Source organism: Haliotis cracherodii, unplaced genomic scaffold (genome assembly GCF_022045235.1).
Source record: "Haliotis cracherodii isolate W230 unplaced genomic scaffold, xgHalCrac1.p SCAF_9, whole genome shotgun sequence".
Taxonomy (NCBI): Eukaryota; Metazoa; Mollusca; class Gastropoda; order Lepetellida; family Haliotidae; genus Haliotis; species Haliotis cracherodii.
The window spans coordinates 35,807,986-35,827,461 of NW_027266343.1; the positions used below are offsets into that span (position 1 = coordinate 35,807,986).

The window sequence follows — 19,476 nt, forward strand, 5'->3', positions numbered from 1 at the left end:
CAAAAGATGTAGGGTTTTGAGTTAATGAAACATATATTGACATTATAAATGTAAAAGGATAGCATAACTAATATTAAAATTTCTTTTCAATGGTGGTTTCTAATTACAACACGACGGAGATTTTCTTTGTGCTGTTGACAGCTTAACAACCACTACCTTCATATTTTCAACCATCATCTACTATGTCGATCACAGCCACCATAAGCACCACTACCAACGTAAATAACCTCAACCATCACAACTATCTGAAACACAACCATATGTAACACAACCTCAACATCCATCAACGCTACTATATCCCTGTCTCAACTACAACCTCAACAGCCACCGCTACTATATCCCTGTCTCAACTACAACCTCAACAGCCACCGCTACTATCTCACCTACAACCACCACAATCACCGCTGCAATTTCCACCACACCAACCACAACCTCAACTGCCACTCTCGTCCATCTCAATCTAAATTGACAATCACCGCAACTGTCACTGACACCCTCTCGACTTCACCTACCTTGCGGCTACTGTCACCGCTACCACCGCTACAATTTCAACTCCACCAACAATTAACACCGCCGCTACCCCGACTACCACCTCAGCGTTACCAACCACCATCACCACGACCACCTAAATCACAACCACAGCCATTACAGCCACCACTCACATACACACACACAACCACCACTACCACCTGACTCCCTACCGCAACCATATCCGCTACAACCTCAACCAAAGGACACAACCACCACTACAACCTCTCACAACCGCAGCCATCACCGCTACAACCTGAACAACCACCCATACAACCACTCACAACCGCAGCCATCACCGCTACAACCTGAACAACCACCCATACAACCACTCACAACCGCAGCCATCGCCGCTACAACCTGAACAACCACCCATACAACCACTCACAACCGCAGCCATCACCGCTACAACCTGAACAACCACCCATACAACCACTCACAACCGCAGCCATCACCGCTACAACCTGAACAACCACCCATACAACCACTCACAACCACAGCCATCACCGCTACAACCTGAACAACCACCCATACAATCACTCACAACCACAGCCATCACCGCTACAACCTGAACAACCACCCATACAACCACTCACAACCGCTGCCATCACCGCTACAACCTGAACAACCACCCATACAACCACTCACAACCACAGCCATCACCGCTACAACCTGAACAACCACCCATACAACCACTCACAACTACAGCCATCACCGCTACAACCTGAACAACCACCCATACAACCACTCACAACCGCTGCCATCACCGCTACAACCTGAACAACCACCCATACAACCACTCACAACCGCAGCCATCACCGCTACAACCTGAACAACCACCCATACAACCACTCACAACCGCTGCCATCACTGCTACAACCTGAACAACCACCCATACAACCACTCACAACCGCTGCCATCACCGCTACAACCTGAACAACCACCCATACAACCACTCACAACCGCTGACATCACCGCTACAACCTGAACAACCGACCATACATCCACTCACAACCACAGCCATCACCGCTACAACCTGAACAACCACCCATACAACCACTCACAACCGCTGCCATCACCGCTACAACCTGAACAACCGACCACACATCCACTCACAACCGCAGCCATCACCGCTACAACCTGAACAACCACCCATACAACCACTCACAACCACAGCCATCACCGCTACAACTCTAACCAAACATCCCAACCATCACCGCCCCGATCTCAACCATAAGCACCACCATCACCTCCACCATATCCACTTCAATCACAACCACAACCACCACCACCATATCAACTACAACCATCACCTCCACCATATCCACTCCAATCACAACCACAACCACCACCACCATATCAACTACAACCACAACCAACACCATATCGAGTACAACCACCACCACCACCACAATATCCACTCCAATCACAACCACAACCACAACCACAACCACAACCACCACCACCATATCAACTACAACCACCACCACCTTCCCCGCACAATACATCTGGTAACAACACCGACAGTCAGCACATTAGAATGTGATAACGCCGGAACATCGTTAATGGCCTGGTTCCCTAGCTGAAGGAGAGATCAGTGTGTGAGGCTGATTTATCTGGGTAAGGAGGTTTTGGTGAGCCATCTTTATTGGAGGTTTCTCTTTGGCCATCAACTATGTACACAGATCTGATGACAAGTCTTAAAGTGCCATTCAGTTTGTAAAGCATGAAGCCTTCTGCAGTTACAGTAGATATTCGATAATCCAGAATGCATGGTTTGGTCAAATTACTCAGGATTTAAGTATTTGCAAAAAGGTTAGTGCTTTTTCTACAAATACGAACTATCCAATTACATCCAACGATTCATAACAGACTAACAACCTTCCTGTATAATACCCAGCGGCTGGAACAGGATACATTACGTTTGCTTATAGTCGATAGAAGAACAACTCTAATACCAGATATATGATATATACAACATGCGTGAAGGTAAATGTAGACAGAAACATTGAATTACGACTATGAACATCCAAACGGGCGATTTAGAAAATGTAATTGAAAATATACTTGACATTATCATAATTTTCTTGCACGTTCCAGCAAGATTAAACAAAATGGGTCTGTTTTATTACATCGTATTTGGGTTCTGCAAGATTGGAATTAGAGATCCAAAAGGGATGCAGTTCACAGGCTTTATCACAGCGGTGAAACCCACGAACATGGGTATGGTGCTAACAAACATGGAAACATGTTGAGGACGAATTTGGAACTCGAACCTAGGTTCATTGGTCGTTGGCTGAGGGTTCAGTTGCCAACCAGATTGTGAACCTGGGTCTGACAGCAGGATGACTTTTTGTTTTCAATAGTGGAAGCAAATTTAGGACTTTCATGGCCGAACCTTGTACATGCACGACGAACCACGACGAAACATGAATGTACAAAAGCCGAATTATATCGAATAGAAACAAATCACGCCTCATCACATATCTTGAGCATTCTCTTCGTGCGAAGTCGTCCGTTTCACCTAATTATCTATATGGGAATGTACGTTCCTACAACGATATTGTTTATTGTTTTCATTTCCATGATCATAAGAAACCGCTGCTAAGAGCAAAAGCCATTTTACGATTTCCGATTCAGATCCGAACGCATGTTTTTGAGCCCTCTAATAGAAGAAGTATTTGAAATGGTACTACTCCACATGTGCCAGCACTGAGACAATCAAGGACTTTTTCAATGTTAAACAGATGGCATACAAAAAAGACTCATGTTCCACAATGCTGCCGTTAATTCATAAGTAACTGTGAAGCACTACTTTGAACGAGATATAAGTCCATGTACTTTTCCTAGACAGTACAAAAGCCTTTGATAGTGCCTACCCTGATGGTCTAAGACAGAAGTTGTTCGATGGCGGCGTGAGGGGAAAACTGTGGACAGTTATTGACAAACTGTATGAGGACATGGAGAGCTCTATTCAAATAGTGGGTAGGCAGTCAAGCTGGTTTACACTGCAGCAGGGAGTACACCAAGGGGGTGTACTAATAGCACGTCTATATCTACTTTATAGAAACCGGTTCTTAGACTGATACAGCTTAAGTTTAACAAATCTGTCGGCACTCGCACAAGATTACAGTAAACAGTTGCGTCTCACACTCTCTTCTGCTAATAGTCAGAGCATCTTCAAAAGTACCAAGTACCAGCTGAAATAATGCTCTACGGGCACCCTGTACCTATACTGGATTCAGTCAAGCATGTTGGTGTGAAACTGATCGGCACTCGTTGAAGATTACAAAAAACAGTGCCGTTTCACACTCTCTCCCGGTAAAAGTCAGAACATGACCTTCACAAGCAGAAAAAAGGTATCAGCAAGTACCAGCTGAAATAATGCTCTACGTGCACCCGATACCTAAATCCAAGTCAGTCAAGCATGGTGGTGTTACACTGACCGAGAACTTCAATTCTAATGAGAAGAATCTGGAAGCAAGCAATAAGCTATGGTCTAATGTGTATTCCATGTCACGCAAAGAACTAGGTCCAAAATGTGTCAGTCCAATAACATGTTTGAGACTTATGAAGGCTGTTGTATTACCATGGTGTCTCTTTGGATGTTAGTTGTGGAAATCTACCAGTTCTAAAGAAATAATTATGTTTTGAGAGATCCTATCGACATGTGATCAAAGTCATCCAAGGCTTGCAAAAGAGAGTACGGGCTGATGTATGCCTTGGCCTGTTGGGACCACTTCCCCCAGAGGCCGGAATTGATAAATGCAAACCTTTTTTTTGTAGGAAACCTCATCAATGTGGACCAGATATATCTTCCTCATCTGGTATTCATGACCAGGCTACTATGCTATGTGCATAGTCCGTGTGAAAAACCACGTGGTTTTATACCTGATGCGATGAGACTCGTGCAGAGTACAATCAGCGTCATGTATTAGATGGGTACCTTTCCCAGCCACAAGATGTGGAAACAGTCTGTAAACGCTGCTGTTAGGAAGTTCCATGAGACAGCGTGGTGTGAACGAATTGCAGAGGATGAAGAACTATATATTTTGGTTATCATTGATGCACAAAACACTGTTGGTAATTGTACGATGTCGACTGTATCATGGTTATGAGTTTATGAACCACTATCAAATAATGATGACACCATGTGTTCGACAAAACATTAGCGAATCCTGCCCCACTAGTGACACCAGGTTACAAATACATGCAAAGGCAAGTCAACTTATCATCTACAAAAGCATGGAAACATATGGTACAAGTCAAATTAGGAATTGCAACAGACTCATTATTGTCACTGATGCCTCAATTTTAGGAATATCCTTCACATGAGCAAGAACCATATGTCATCCTTTACATCTACGCCCCGACAATTAGTGAGGTGTGACAGGACACTTAAGGAGCTTAAAACAAGACTATTTACATTACTTGTATGTACAAATAAAAGCGACAAAATCCTTCCCATCTAAGAAATCAAACAGACTTCCCACTGTCTTAAGATTCCTAACAATATCAAATCGGTTTCCCATTAATGTCAAGGGATATTTGAGTACGTGTAGGGTAATCCATTCAATGGACGTTTTCCTTTATGTAGTCCAGCCAATCAGCGCTTGCCCTGTATATTAGCAGCGTCTATACTGGTCTCTGAAGCAGCACAACCATCTATCGGTCTCCTTAACAAAGCCCATTATATATCTGCTATATCCGTCCTCAGCTTAGTGTAATCCTTGTTACAGTCAGTCAAAGCGGCCACAGTCGGGGATAACAACAGCCCGGCCATGACACTGACACACGCCAACAAGTCTTTAGCCAGCGACATCAGCCTGGCCTTCAACAACGCGTAATTTCTGTACATTAGGTGAGGTGAGATGAAATGGGGTTTTAACTCGCATTCAAGAATATTGCACTTATTTAGTGACGTGCATGCACGTACCATCTTTTTATATCTTTTAGTATGAAGCCCTCGGGGATCGAACCAACAACCTTCTGCTCCCCGGGCAGACGCTCCATCCACTAAACCTCGGAAGCGGTCCTGTACATTAGGCTGACTTTATATAACGGAAATGCATGGTTCTGTTTGAAGCAACGTTAACCTAATCCATTTGGCCCAAAGGTCGTAATAACCGGAGAATACGTGAAACTACTCGAAAATAGGAGATAATCTCGGATAACATCGGTTAAAAGCCTGTGAAATACAAGCTGCATGAAATTGGCACTTTGCGACAAATGGTAAAAAGACACAGATATCTTCGGTCCCTTGTAGCGAGTTACATTTGTGGCTGCTTGTTTAGGGTATTGATAGTCCCGCATATTGTGCCTGTGAGATTCGGCAGCAATTTTGTGGGTATTAGTCAGTGCACTAGTTCTACGTGGTTTTCAGTAGTATAGTTTCAGTTATATCCCCATGTGGGAGGAAAGGCTAAGTGAAGTAGGTCGTAGAGATTTTTTATTTTTCTGTTTAATGCCGAGAATGAAAGCGACAAAGCCCCTTCTCGCAATCATAGAAATCTCTGCCAAAATTAGCCTACTGTACGATTCTGACTTCACACAAAGATGTGTTCATGACTCACTATCAAATACTGATGCTACCAGGTGTTCGCGAAAATGAGCCCCACCGGTTGCATCCGTCACCTACACATGCAGAGGCAAGTCAATTGTTCACACGATTCAAACACAGGAACAAGGTACTAGTCAAAATAAGGAACTGCATCAGACATAACATTGGTCATTGATGAGACCCATTTTAAAATGCCCTCCACATGGCTTGTATAAAACTTTTTGGAAGATTTGCTAAGGCCTTGAATATTATAACACCTGGTCAACCAACTTCTGAGTCGTATGACACCCTTTGTAATCTCAGTAGAAACAAGCAAGCTCAAATGTAGTGAAATGTTGACTCCAAAGGCGGAAGCTGGTGGAATGTTGCTCGACATTAAGGGAGGGTCGACTATTGAAGTCGACCCCCTTGTTGGTTGGTTGGTTTGTTGTTTAACGCCGCACTCAGCAATATTCTAGCTATATGACGGCGATCTGTAAATAATCGAGTCTGGACCAGACAATCCAGTGATTGATATCATGAGCATCGATCCACGCAATTGTGATCGATGGCATGCATCAACCAAGTCAGCGAGCCTGACCACCCGATCCCGTTAGTCGCCTTTTACGACAAGCATAGTCACATTTTACGGCAAGCGTAGGTTGCTGAAGACCTAATCCAACCCGGAATCTTCACGGGTCTCGACCCCCTTGTAACGTCCTGAGGATATTTATTTTGAATTTAAACGTACCATGACCAGGGCTTAACTGAGATTCGAACCATGACCCGCTGTTCGGGGCACGTTTTGTGAATGAGATGTCAACCTGGCACAACTGTAAGAGTACACATAGTTTGGTAAGCCCAAACTATGTTTTCCTCATTTTCGCCTTAAAACTACATAATACTTGGAATACTGTAAACAAGGCAATAAAGCATGAAGTATTCGATACTTCCTTGAATCATTACCGACGAATGACGGAAACGTAACGATAATCTAAATCTAGCTTTATTTGATGATTCTGAAGGTTTCAATGGCGAAGAAATGAATAATAAATCATTCGTCCACAGCAACACAGTGATAACTTTGAAATTGTGGACTTTGATGAAAGAGACGGCTCCACCGGATGATGGATGAAGCGCTCTTGGATTGGAGAAAAGGTCGACAAAGATGATTAATTGGACATCCGCCGTCATATGCAAATTGAAAGTTGTATTTGTGTAATTGTCTCCTCACACATGTCGGCGGCTACCTTGTGTAGAGACGCAGATCTGATGTGATGGACTTGAATCATATCAATGTCGATACAGTTGTTTTTATACATCAGATATAGGATTGGGTGATAAGAAGAAATTATATCGATTTCTATAATTCTTCGAACGATATTGTTGAATCTGTCAAAACCGTTTTTTGGCATCCATGGATTTCTGTCTACACAGGATCAAATGTATCCCCCGACAGCTTATTATGATGTGTTTTGGTTGTTTAATGCTACATTTAGCAAAATTCAAGCTATATGACGGCGGTCTGTACATAATCAAGTCTGGACCAGACAATTAAGTGAATGACATCATAAGCATCGATCTACGCAATTGGGATACGATGACATGCATCAACCAAGTCAGCGAGCCCGACCACCCGATCTCGTTAGTCGCCTTTTACGACATGCATTGGTTGCTGAAGACCAATACTAACCCGGATCTTCACGGGTTTTGTGCGAGGTAAAGCCATTGGATCCAAAATACGTCTGTCTGAAATTGCCTCTCCGTCGAGTAAACAAATTCCGCTTGACATTAGTATTCAAGTGACACTCGTCATGAAGCTCGTGCTCGAATCTGACTTATACAGACCATTATCTAAAACATGAAAACAAAAATTAAACGGATTAAAGAACGTCGTTACAAAAGCACCACCCCACGTCACCTGCGTACTTCGCATATGGAAAAATAAAATATAATATCTATACACACAAAACTGAGATACATGTGCAGTCAATTGAATTCTGATTTATATAGAATTGGTATAAAAGATCACCCGAACTGTACATGTTCAAATCCATTATCTCATGGAATGTACATTGTTTAGTCATCAGCGTGAAATGTCTGTTAAGCAGCCTTAAAAATACTGTTCATAACATAACCTGTTGATGTACACTTACTGTTATACGGCAATGCAGATCACGCTGTTACAGAAAATGAAGCAATATTTAAGGCAGTACAACATTATATATGTACAACTAAAAGATTTGTGTAACGAACTGTTCATTCAATAATGCTTTTCTCTCTCTCTCTCTCTCTCTCTCTCTCTCTCTCTCTCTCTCTCTCTCTCTCTCTCTCTCTCTCTCTCTCTCTCTCATTTATGTCTCCTCTATAGTGCTGTATGCATATATATTGAATCTGAAATTGTGAAATTTTGTAAATACCAGGGAGAGGGCATTCGAAGTTGGAAGAACTTGTCCCCCAATCCCGTTCACTCCTTGTGAATAAATAAAAAAAGAACGTCACAAATATAATGAACACTCGCGACGGAATAGTACCTTCAGTATCCATAATTGTATATTTCTAACACCTGGTGGCTGCCTGTATTTACCTGGGATGGGTTGGCTGGTCAAGATTGGATTATTCCATGTCAGTCGAATATAAGAGAAAATGTATTAGTCTATGAATCATGTCAGGGTGACCTATTTTAATTGTTCACAGTTGTTTCACCACACAAGCAGCAGCATTCCATCTTTATCAAGGCTACCTGTCTGGGCCAGGCAAACCAGTGGTTGATACAATAGGCAAAGATCTACGCCTTGGGGTTGGAATTTATTCTGACCGGAATCACCGTGCGGGATTATACAATAAAACAATACGAGGAAGAGTGAGGGCAATACCATTGAAAACATGTTGGGGGAACTCGGCAATATTCCTTGTAGGATCCTCCTTATTGACAAAACTATTCGCATTGAGTGGTTGAATGGTTGAGTGGTTGATTGACTGACTGGGTGAGTGGTTGAGTGGTTGAGTGAGTGAGTGAGTGAGTGAGTGAGTGGTTGAGTGAGTTGTTGAGTGAGTGAGTGAGTTGTTGAGTGAGTGAGTGAGTGACTGAGTGAGTGATATCACGACATGTAGTTACAAGCCCACAAAAACACACTTAACAACTTAAACTGGGACCCCGATCGTTAACGCGACCAACAATGAATCTTTATGTTCTCCGCATATTTAACACGCACTGGTGACACAAAAATACATTTGAGTTCTTGTTTCTTAACAATATCGCATGCATCAGGAAAGAAACTGAACACCAAACAAATGAGACCGCTCACCAGCAGCTATGCTGAATAAACAGATAAGAGTTTTTGAGGCACAACACATAAGGAAAGTTCCTTGTTCTTGGATTATGCGGTATGTCGTCACATTTGTTGAACAGTCAAACATAAGCAATTTCTTGTTTAGATATTCTTATTTAGATTTATGATCAGTATTTGAATAAACATTGTTTTTCACAAGTGGTTACATACATGCTGTAACGCAAATTGTCCCTTGTTGACTAATAGAGATTCATTGTAAAGGCGTTCAAGTCGTAAAATGAACGAAAAATCGGTTCAACCCGTTGGGGATTCTGGGTAAGCTATAGAACCAAAAACAAACAAACAAGTCATCGGTTCTCTTACATTCCTCCAGGGTGAGCGAGTTCAAAGTGATATGTACAAAGTGCATTTCCCAGGATATTTAATATGAACAATTCTCAAGTGTATTTGCAATGTGAACCTGCCAGATATATTCACCAGGTGTATTTGCCAGGATATTTAATATGAACAATTCTCAAGTGTATTTGCAATGTGAACCTGCCAGATATATTCACCAGGTGTATTTGCCAGGATATTTACTATGAACAATTCTCAAGTGTATTTGTAATGTGAACCTGCCAGATATATTTACCAGGTGTATTTGCCAGGATATTTAATATGAACAATTCTCAAGTGTATTTGCAATGTGAACCTGCCAGATATATTTATCAGGTGTATTTACCAGGATATTATCATGAATAATTCTCAAGTGTATTTGCAATGTGAACCTACCAGATATATTTATCAGGTGTATTTACCCGATCATTTACCAGGGGTATTTGTTAGGCGTTAATACCGGCTGTATTTACTAGGTATTTATCAGATTTATTGTGATCGGTATATTTTTACCAGAAGAATTACTAGTACCTTTTTACAGACATATTCCAGGTGAGATGAGGTGAGGTGAGGTGAGGTGAAGTGAGGTGAGGTGAGGTGAGGTGAGCTTTAACGTCACGTTCAAGATTATTACACTTATTTAGCGAAGTGCAGTTACGCGCATTTGTGTGTATGTGTGTGTGTGTGTGTGTGTGTGTGTGTGTGTGTGTGTGTGTGTGTGTCTGTCTGTCTGCTTTGTTTTATAGTGCTGGACACCTGAGATACGATACCACACATTAACATGAATATCCCACTCACACACACAGTATACTGGACTCCGAGCCGACTAATCCGTGTTTGACCAAATAAACCGAATGCCAGGCAGGGTAACAACAAGTACCATCTTTTAAAGTCTTTTGATATGACGCGGTCAGGAATAGAACCAAAGACCTTTCCCTCTCCGGGCAGACACTGTACCCACTGGACCACCGAGGCGGTCACTTCAATGAGGTAACAGAAGACTCTCTTTCCTTAATGTGCATTGTTTTCAGGCAGTTTCTTACACAGTACATGTCAAACCAGTGCAGCTTACACGTTCTCATAATGTTCACTTACCAGAGGCAAATTAAAATCTCATAAAATGAAACTTACAATAAACCATTATATATTTTGAAAGTTGAAGATAAGGCTTATATTACATCAATTATTAAAACTTTTCCCAGGAAACATACATTCCACTTATTATCAGATTAACGATTACAGACGGTTCAGACAGACATGAACAAGGAGGCTTAGTGCTATATTCAGCCACAGAAGCCCACTCCTCCAAGCAGTGAGACACCCTAGTGATGGAGACATGTGGCCTGCTCTCAAATATTTCCCGTCGAGCGTAAGAAATTAAATGTTAAATCGGATTTTTAGATGGAATCTGCGAGCCTGAAATTGTCCCCCTGCTCAGTAGAATGTCAGTAGACGGTCTTAACGGACAATAAGCGTTAATAAGCTTACATGGGTGCATTACAAAAACCCTCATACTTAATTACTTGTAACAATTTATCAGCCCAAATGGCTTAGTTCCGACAGTGATTTGTTTTTCCTGGTTTTAATCGGTTTAACAGACAAGAAAATCAAGAAATCCTCTTGTCTATTAGCCGCCAAATGGACATGCGCCAAATGGACAAGTCCCCGTGGTTACCAGCTGGGATGCCACCAAGATGTCACCAATGTCGGTGTCCCCACTGTCGCCGATGTTGGTGAGGCAGGCAGTGACGGATGTCCCCTCAGATTGCATTAGGGGGTTTTAGGGGGGCCAAAGACGTTCAGACGATGTTAATAGGATTGGCATAGCTCTAGACTGCCTGTGTTAGTCGGACATGCATGGACCCGCTAACTCCTGCTGCTGCCGGGAAGGTGAAGGTCGGTTGGTGGCAGCTATTGGCTATTGATTGGCGGAGTGCAAGCCGCTTCTTCGCCACACTGACGGATTCAAGTAATGCCGATACTTGCACAAACTTGGGTGTATAAATTAACTTACTCTTCCCCGTGGCCTATAGGACTATAGGCGGCGAGGATAGTATTCGGCCGCTCGGGTGTTGGTGGAGGAATTTTATTCGAAATCAGCCGAGAAAGGTAGGTGTAAAATGTTGTCTTTAGGAATTCGTGTTGAGATGACAGGCGTTTATGTTTGACACATGACACAGCTTTTTGTTTTACTTTTGTTAGGAAGGAGCTTTATGTTAGCCGAGTCGCGTTTTAGTGACAATGTGACGTCATCAGTATGGGACATTTCCCGCGCACGGCATGACGGGTGCTCGAGGTTGTGTGGAGAACTCAGTGTCTCGGGATGACATTGAACACGAACTCTGTTTACATTCTAAATATTTTGGAAACCTTGAACTAGATTACTTATTCTCTTTTCACTCTTTTATGGTTTTTCCAATATTGTCAACACGCTTAAACTAAGGAGATGTCAGGAACTTTGAATATGGCTGTTGATGAGGTATGTTTTTGAAGGTACAAGAAACCTTGATCACTCGTACACATCATGTGTACATTTTGCAGTGAACTATAAAAAAGGCATACATATGTGCATAAACAGATTGACAGGTATGAGGTACTGCAAGTTACTCTGTTGGGTTTAGTGCGTGACATATATTCATTACATCGTCTTGATATATAATGTTATTCATTCGTGGTGAAAACAAATTAGGGGCGGTCGGGTAGCCTAGTGATTAAAGCGTTTGCTCGTCACGCCGAAGACCCAGGTTCTATTCCCGACATGGGTACAATGTGTGAAGCCCATTCTGGTACCCTCTCTGATGCTGTGTTCGGCGAATTGGTATATCTTCGTTTAGAAGATTCCTTATTTTTCTGCGGAAAATTATTTCGGTTTGTCATGTGTAGTGACACAAATAGACACATTGGCAACTCACTGTCAAGAGTGCTTTGTTGAGACATAGTTTGTTTGTTTGTTTGTTGTTTAACGCCACATGCAGCAGTATTCCAGCTGTATGACGGCTGTAAATAATCGAATCTGGACAAGACAACCCAGTGATTGATATCCTGAGCATCGATCTACGCAATTGGGATACGATAACATGCATCAACCAAGTCAGCGAGCCTGACAAGCCGATCTCATTAGTTTCCTCGAACGACAAGCATGCTGAAGACCAATTACAACCCGGAACTTTACGTGTTGTTGAGGTATAGCAGGTAACAATAACTTGGCAACACAGGCGTGCACACCGTGACAGTAGTTCACAGTGCTTAGTGTAGGACTGGGCGCAGATATTGTATCGAGCGTAGTGTTTCTGTAACGGTATAGCCTTTATATCGTCATGGTTGCAGTGATTGCATGGAGCGAAGTGTTTCTGTAACGGTATAGCCTCTATATCGTCATGGTTGCAGAGACTGTATAGAGCGTAGTGTTTCTGTAACAATATATCCTCTATATTGTCATGGTTGCAGTGATTTTATAGAGCGTAGTGTTTCTGTAATTGTATAGCCTCTATGTCGTCATGGTTGCAGTGATTGTAAAGAGCTTAGTTTTTCTGTGACAATATATCCTCTATATTGTCATGGTTGCAGTGATTGCATAGAGCGTAGTGTTTCTGTAACGGTATAGCCTCTGTGTCGTCATGGTTGCAGTGATGTATGAAACGTTGTGTTTCTGTGAACATAGCCTCTATATTGTCCTGGTTGCAGTGATTGTAAAGTGCGTAGTGTTTCTGTGACAGTATAGCCTCTGTATTGTCCTGGTTGCAGTGATTGTAAAGTGTGTAGTGTTTCTGTGACAGTATAGCCCCTATATTGTCAGAATTGCAGGGATTGTATAAGCGTAGTGTTTCTGTAACGGTATAGCCTCTATATCGCCAGAGTTGCAGTGATTGTAAAGAGCTTAGTGTTTCTGTGACAATATAGCCTCTATATCGCCAGGGTTGCAGGGATTGTATAGATTATTTTGTTTCCAGGACAGTATAGCCTCTATATTGTCATCGTAGCGTCTCTGTGGCGGTATACTATATATTGTCATGTTTTCAGAGGTTGGATAGAGCGTTGTGTTTCTGTGAAGGTAAACTCTATATTGTCATGTTTTCAGAGGTTGGATAGAGCGTTGTGTTTCTGTGACGGTAAACTCTATATTGTCGTGTTTTAGAGGTCGTATAAAACGTAGTGTTTCTGGGACAGTACGCCCTCCGTATCGTCATATTTCCAGAGATTGTATGTAGGACAGTGTGGCTGTGACCTCTGTATTGACCCTGTTGCGATGACGGGACGGAGGATAGCGCTTTTGTTCAGCGATGTGTTTTACCGCTGAGAACACCAAGTGTATTGCCCTTGTATCCATGTAGATTAATAGCTCAGCAAACTGGCATTGCGAGGACTTCAAGCACATTTAATTAATCAACTCCCGTCCAACTTCAGTCAAACCAGTACATTGTAGAAAGGATGCATTATGTAATAGGATTGTTTTATAAATCCACTATAACATCCGAGCATCCTTTATTGATGAAGTTTGCCAAACAGGGTTAGGAGAACCTTATGTTTTAGGCCTGTTGTTGCTAATTGGTTTCCTCACGAGCCCAATTTACGCGTTCACGACAAATCGCCACCGATGGAAGTGCTGATGTCGTTGCCAGACGCCGGATATGGCTTCCTGGACACAGCAGTGGAGTTGTCTGTGTGGTTTTATCATGGGTATTATCAAAGACATCGGTGGTCAGGTTATACTTAGCGTAATTATCGCCGTCGGTGTCGCGATGTTGTGTGGACCAGTACCGGAAGTACAGATGGCATTGGACTCTGCTCTCATATGTCCGTCCACTTGATAGCTGAAGGTGGGTACTGTGCAGACGCTCACACGCGGTGACAGTATAATATCTGAAAAATGCCCTTTGTCTGATAGCTCCATTTCATACTCACGGGCTTTGCTTATTTGATAGCCGTATGTGGGCAGTATCAGACTAAGAGGTGAGGTGAGGTGAAATTGGGTTTAACGTCGCGTCCAAGATTATTGCACTTATATAGCAACGTGCATGCACGTGTGTGTGTGTGTGTGTGTGTGTGTGTGTGTGTTTGTTGCTGCTTGTACTAGTCCGGACTCATGCCGATTTATAGTGCTAGCTCACTGAGATACCATGCCACAGTTTAACATGAATACCCCACTCAGACACAGTATACTGACTCCGAGCCGACCAGTCCCTGTTTTAGCCCTTTAATGCCGAGCGCCAGACAGGGTAACAACAAGTACCATCTTTAAACGTCTTTTGGTATGACGCGGCCGGTGATCGAACCCCGGACCTTCCGCTTTCCGGGCGGACGCTCTACCACAAGACCACGGAGGCGGCCAGTATCAGACTGGGAAATCCTCAGACTTTTGTGTTGGAGTATAACGTAAAATGTAGTTGAAGAATGTGCGTAATTGCACATGACTCACTCAGATGTGTTGAACATGTGATACGACTGTTACCTGCTCCAAACCATATGTGTATCCATGCGTATACACCAACAGACCCGTCAAGATCCGGGTAGAATAGGTCTTCAGCAACCCATGCTTGCCGTAAAAAGCGACTATGCTGGTCGTAAGAGGCGACTTACGGGATCGGGTGGTCAGGCTCGCTGACTTGGTTGATGCATGTCATCGTATCCCAATTGCATGGATCGATGCTGATGATATCAATCACTGGATTGTCTGGTCCACTCTCGATTATTTACAGATCATATAGCTGCAATGTTGGAGTGCGGCGTTAAACAACAAACAAACGGTATCGGGTTGTCGTACTAACTGACTTGGTTGAAGCATGTCATCGATCCCAATTGCGTGGATCGATGTTCATGATATCAATCATTGGACTGTCTGGTCCAGACTCGATTATTTAGAAACCGCCGTCATATAGCTGGAATATTGATGAGTGCGGCGTTAAACAACCAACCAACCAATGCACCAACAGGAAAAGAAAGTACATGTGTCCATCAGAAATGTTCCTAAAGTTGGTCGATTGTATAATGTTCTACTGTCTAAGTCTGGAATTCAGGTCTGTGTTGTCCGGCACTTTATTCAAAGTTTATTTGACGAATCATCTGTATAGGATATGGTTCTGATATTACGGCCCCTGTGGTAAAACAAAATACCAAGTGGGTACAGACTATCATGATGCAGGTGACTACAGACAGCTGTGACATGACTTACTACAGGCAGCTGTCATATTACTGACCAGAGGCAGCTGTGTTATTACTGACTACAGACAGCTGTGACATGACTTACTACAGGCAGCTGTGATATTACTGACAACAGGCAGCTGTTATATTACTGACAACAGGCAGCTATTATATTACTGACTACAGACAGCTGCGATATTACTGACTACAGACAGCTGCGATATTACTGACTACAGACAGCTGCGATATTACTGACAACAGACAGCTGTGATATTACTGACAACAGGCAGCTGTTATATTACTGACTACAGACAGCTGTGATATTACTGACTACAGACAGCTGTAATATGATTGACCACAGACAGCTGCGATATTACTGACTACAGACAGCTGCGATATTACTGACAACAGGCAGCTGTTATATTACTGACTACAGTCAGCTGTAATATGATTGACCACAGACAGCTGCGATATTACTGACTACAGACAGCTGCGATATTACTGACTACAGACAGCTGTAATATGATTGACCACAGACAGCTGCGATATTACTGACTACAGACAGCTGCGATATTACTGACTACAGACAGCTGCGATATTACTGACTACAGACAGCTGCAATATTACTATTTTACCTCATTCACCACACTCACATGTCATGACGTTGTTGATACAGTGTGCCATCCTGGTCACAGTTGACCGATGTTCACGCTATCAACCCCACGTGGAGAACACGGCAATACTTTTATCATATTGCGTCAACATATGACTTTAATAACTTATTCTCCACACTGACGGTGTGTATAAATTGATATTGCGTGCGTAGGGCTAAGTTTGTTCAGACGCTGTAATACAAAGCTGTGGAAATAGTCCCGCACATTGCGCCCTACTGAGCTAGCCTATAGATTACAGCTTATTTTCGCGCGTTGTCCGACTATTTTCACATCTGTTAATTACGGTTCTATGAGATACGCTATTGTGAAGGATCTACTTTCGTTGCGTTTAGATTACATTTAAATAATGAACGAGCCATCATTATCGAAATAGACATTGTGGGTTTACTGGGGTGTATCCGGAAGAGAATACAGAAGCTGAAACCAATCATTGGGGAAGGGGAGAAAAAGTTATATATTATATGAACCAGCTGTGTTACATCAATTCTGGTATATATAGTATCTATCACATGTATGTTGAAAAAAGAGACAAAAACCTTTCCATAATCATATGAAATCTCTGCAAAAATCGGAGCCCATTGTACGATTGTATCCCTTGTATCCCAAGCATGTGCTTTGTATCCCTATCAAATAGTGATGACACCAGGTGTTCGCGAAAAGGTAAGCGTATCATGCCCAACCAGTGACACCTGTCACAAATACATGCAAAGGCAAGTTATTTTTTTACCTGAACAAAGAAGGGAACATAATTTATGGTACAAGTCAAAATAGGGAATCGAAATGGACGTCATTTTGGTCAACAAAGATTGGAGCTGCTGGAATATGGCTCGACATAAACGATTAACTGGGATTATTGGAACGTTAAAGTAACCCCTCTTGCCATATAGTTAAGTGACTTTAAAATACCCAATGCACCAAGGCATGACGTTTTTCTTTACGTTTTTCCTGTCGGATTGTGGTGTACAGAGTTGAAAAATGAAATGCTTTGACAGAATTGAACTTTTCTGAGATTGTAAAAATTCAAGCAAATCCTTTGCATTTCTGAGAATCCACATGGTCATCTATATTTTCAAAGAAACCTTCTTAATCTGGAAAGCGTGATTTATCTGTAATGATGTTCAAAGCGGCGTTAAACCAAAGTCACTACTCGCTCTTACTCACTCACACTTATGACAGCTGTTATGGATCCACGCCGAAGGCTGTCCCCAATTATCCAGGGTGTCATATCCAATTTATCATTATAAGTTCCATGGAAACATCTATAGCTTTGTTTTGAGCCTAATTCGAATAACATGAAGTTAATAATAGACGAGAAGAAATGCGGTGCTATATGTTGATAATAAAACAGTAATGATGAGGTCACTTCCGAAACGAAGATTTTCTGGCCAAATGGTCCATATTTATTTGGTCATAATAAAATGGAGATAGAATACACTGCGTAATCGAGGGTTACCAAAGACTAAATTCCCAAAACGCTTGTTTACCTCCTCCATAGGTTTTGCAGAAGTGTTGGCAAAGGCGGCGAAAAACATTCTCATTGACTTACTCACTAAATGATCTGCTTGCATGTTTATCTTGTCAATTTGTGTTTGCCCTTCTGTGAATAATGTGCAACGATGTTATTACGTTAAGCCTGATTGTGAATATCTGGTGGGCAATGCCCTCGCTCACTCACGTGATTATCGCGTAGTATTGTAAAACAGTCGTGGGACAATAGTACTTCGAGTGAGCACGCACTGAGCATGCGCGTTGTTGTCCACGGCGGTCGGCGGGTAATGTCTTCTGACGGTTTCAATTAATGCAAATAACCAAATCATACCATCATAGAGACCTCAATACTATTCCAGCCTGTCGATAGTTGTCTATTGTTTGATCAAACAGTCTAATGTGATGCCGTTTGATGCAATGGAACCTAGATCGGGTTCATACAATAAACCAGAGATAATCGGAAGCAATTACAAGACCCTAGCGGGCACATTCGAAACTACACGACTGTAATCCATCTATTTCAGGTCAGTGAATTCGTCATTTCGATAGTTTTCATATTTCAACTCAAGCGTGCAGCCGGTATTTGGAGAGAATAGCGGCCAATCGGCAAGACGATGATAGACGGGATGATGTTTGCTCATTCGTGTGGATGATACCGGAAACAGGCCATCACCTGGTCAAATAAAAGTGGTCGCCATGGGTACCTGGTCACGTCCGTCCAATCATACAAGATAAATACAATACTCTCGATCAATGAAACAATCATTAACACAGATTCACACAAAAAACATCCTTAATGAGTGGGAGGCAACATTTAGATACATGTTATTTGCCACGCGCCATGTATATGTTTATGGGAGTTCCCATTGTTGACTATAGAATCCCAGAAGGGACATTTTTGCGTTGTCGCTCTTATAAAAGCGAGCAAAAGTGTCAAAATTAATCTGCGTCACTGCGACAATGTTACACGACAATGTCCAACCTTGCATTCCGGGGGCACGGGGGGCCCAGTCTCCTAAGGCGCCGCGATTCGCTGTACAGAGTTGCGTCCCTTGGGCATGCCAGAAACCTATGATTGTTGGTTCGAATCCCGGTTCGCCCCGATTTGTTTCTAGGTTTGTCAGCACCATACCCGTGCCCGTGGGTTTCACCGAAGTGGTAAACGTCTGAGACCTGCATCACTTCGGGCTTTCCTCCCACATAAAGGTGACACGCCGTGATATAACTGGAATACTGTTAAAAGCGGCGTTAACCCAACTCATTCACTCACTCACTCTAGGATTCCATTGTTATCATGGTAAAACAGATGTATATAGAGAATCTCACCCGAGTGTCAAATATATCAACACGAGTTGATAAAAGTGGAAAAACTCCGAAGCTTGGATATTGAGTAAGACATTGTGTGTATGTGTATAATTGTCTTTATCATCGTATTTTTTCG

At 42.5% G+C, this 19,476-nt stretch overlaps 1 protein-coding gene across 1 annotated transcript in view; it reads left to right on the forward strand.

Annotated features, from left to right (window-relative positions):
- Window positions 1-11,722: 11,722 nt before the first annotated feature.
- Window positions 11,723-19,476, forward strand: part of LOC139453411 (G protein alpha i subunit-like) — a 175,820-nt gene continuing 168,066 nt past the window's right edge. Inside the window, exon 1 of the mRNA XM_071235101.1 lies at window positions 11,723-11,844. The gene's annotated coding sequence lies outside the window, so the exon portion shown is untranslated. The remainder of the gene's footprint in view (window positions 11,845-19,476) is intronic.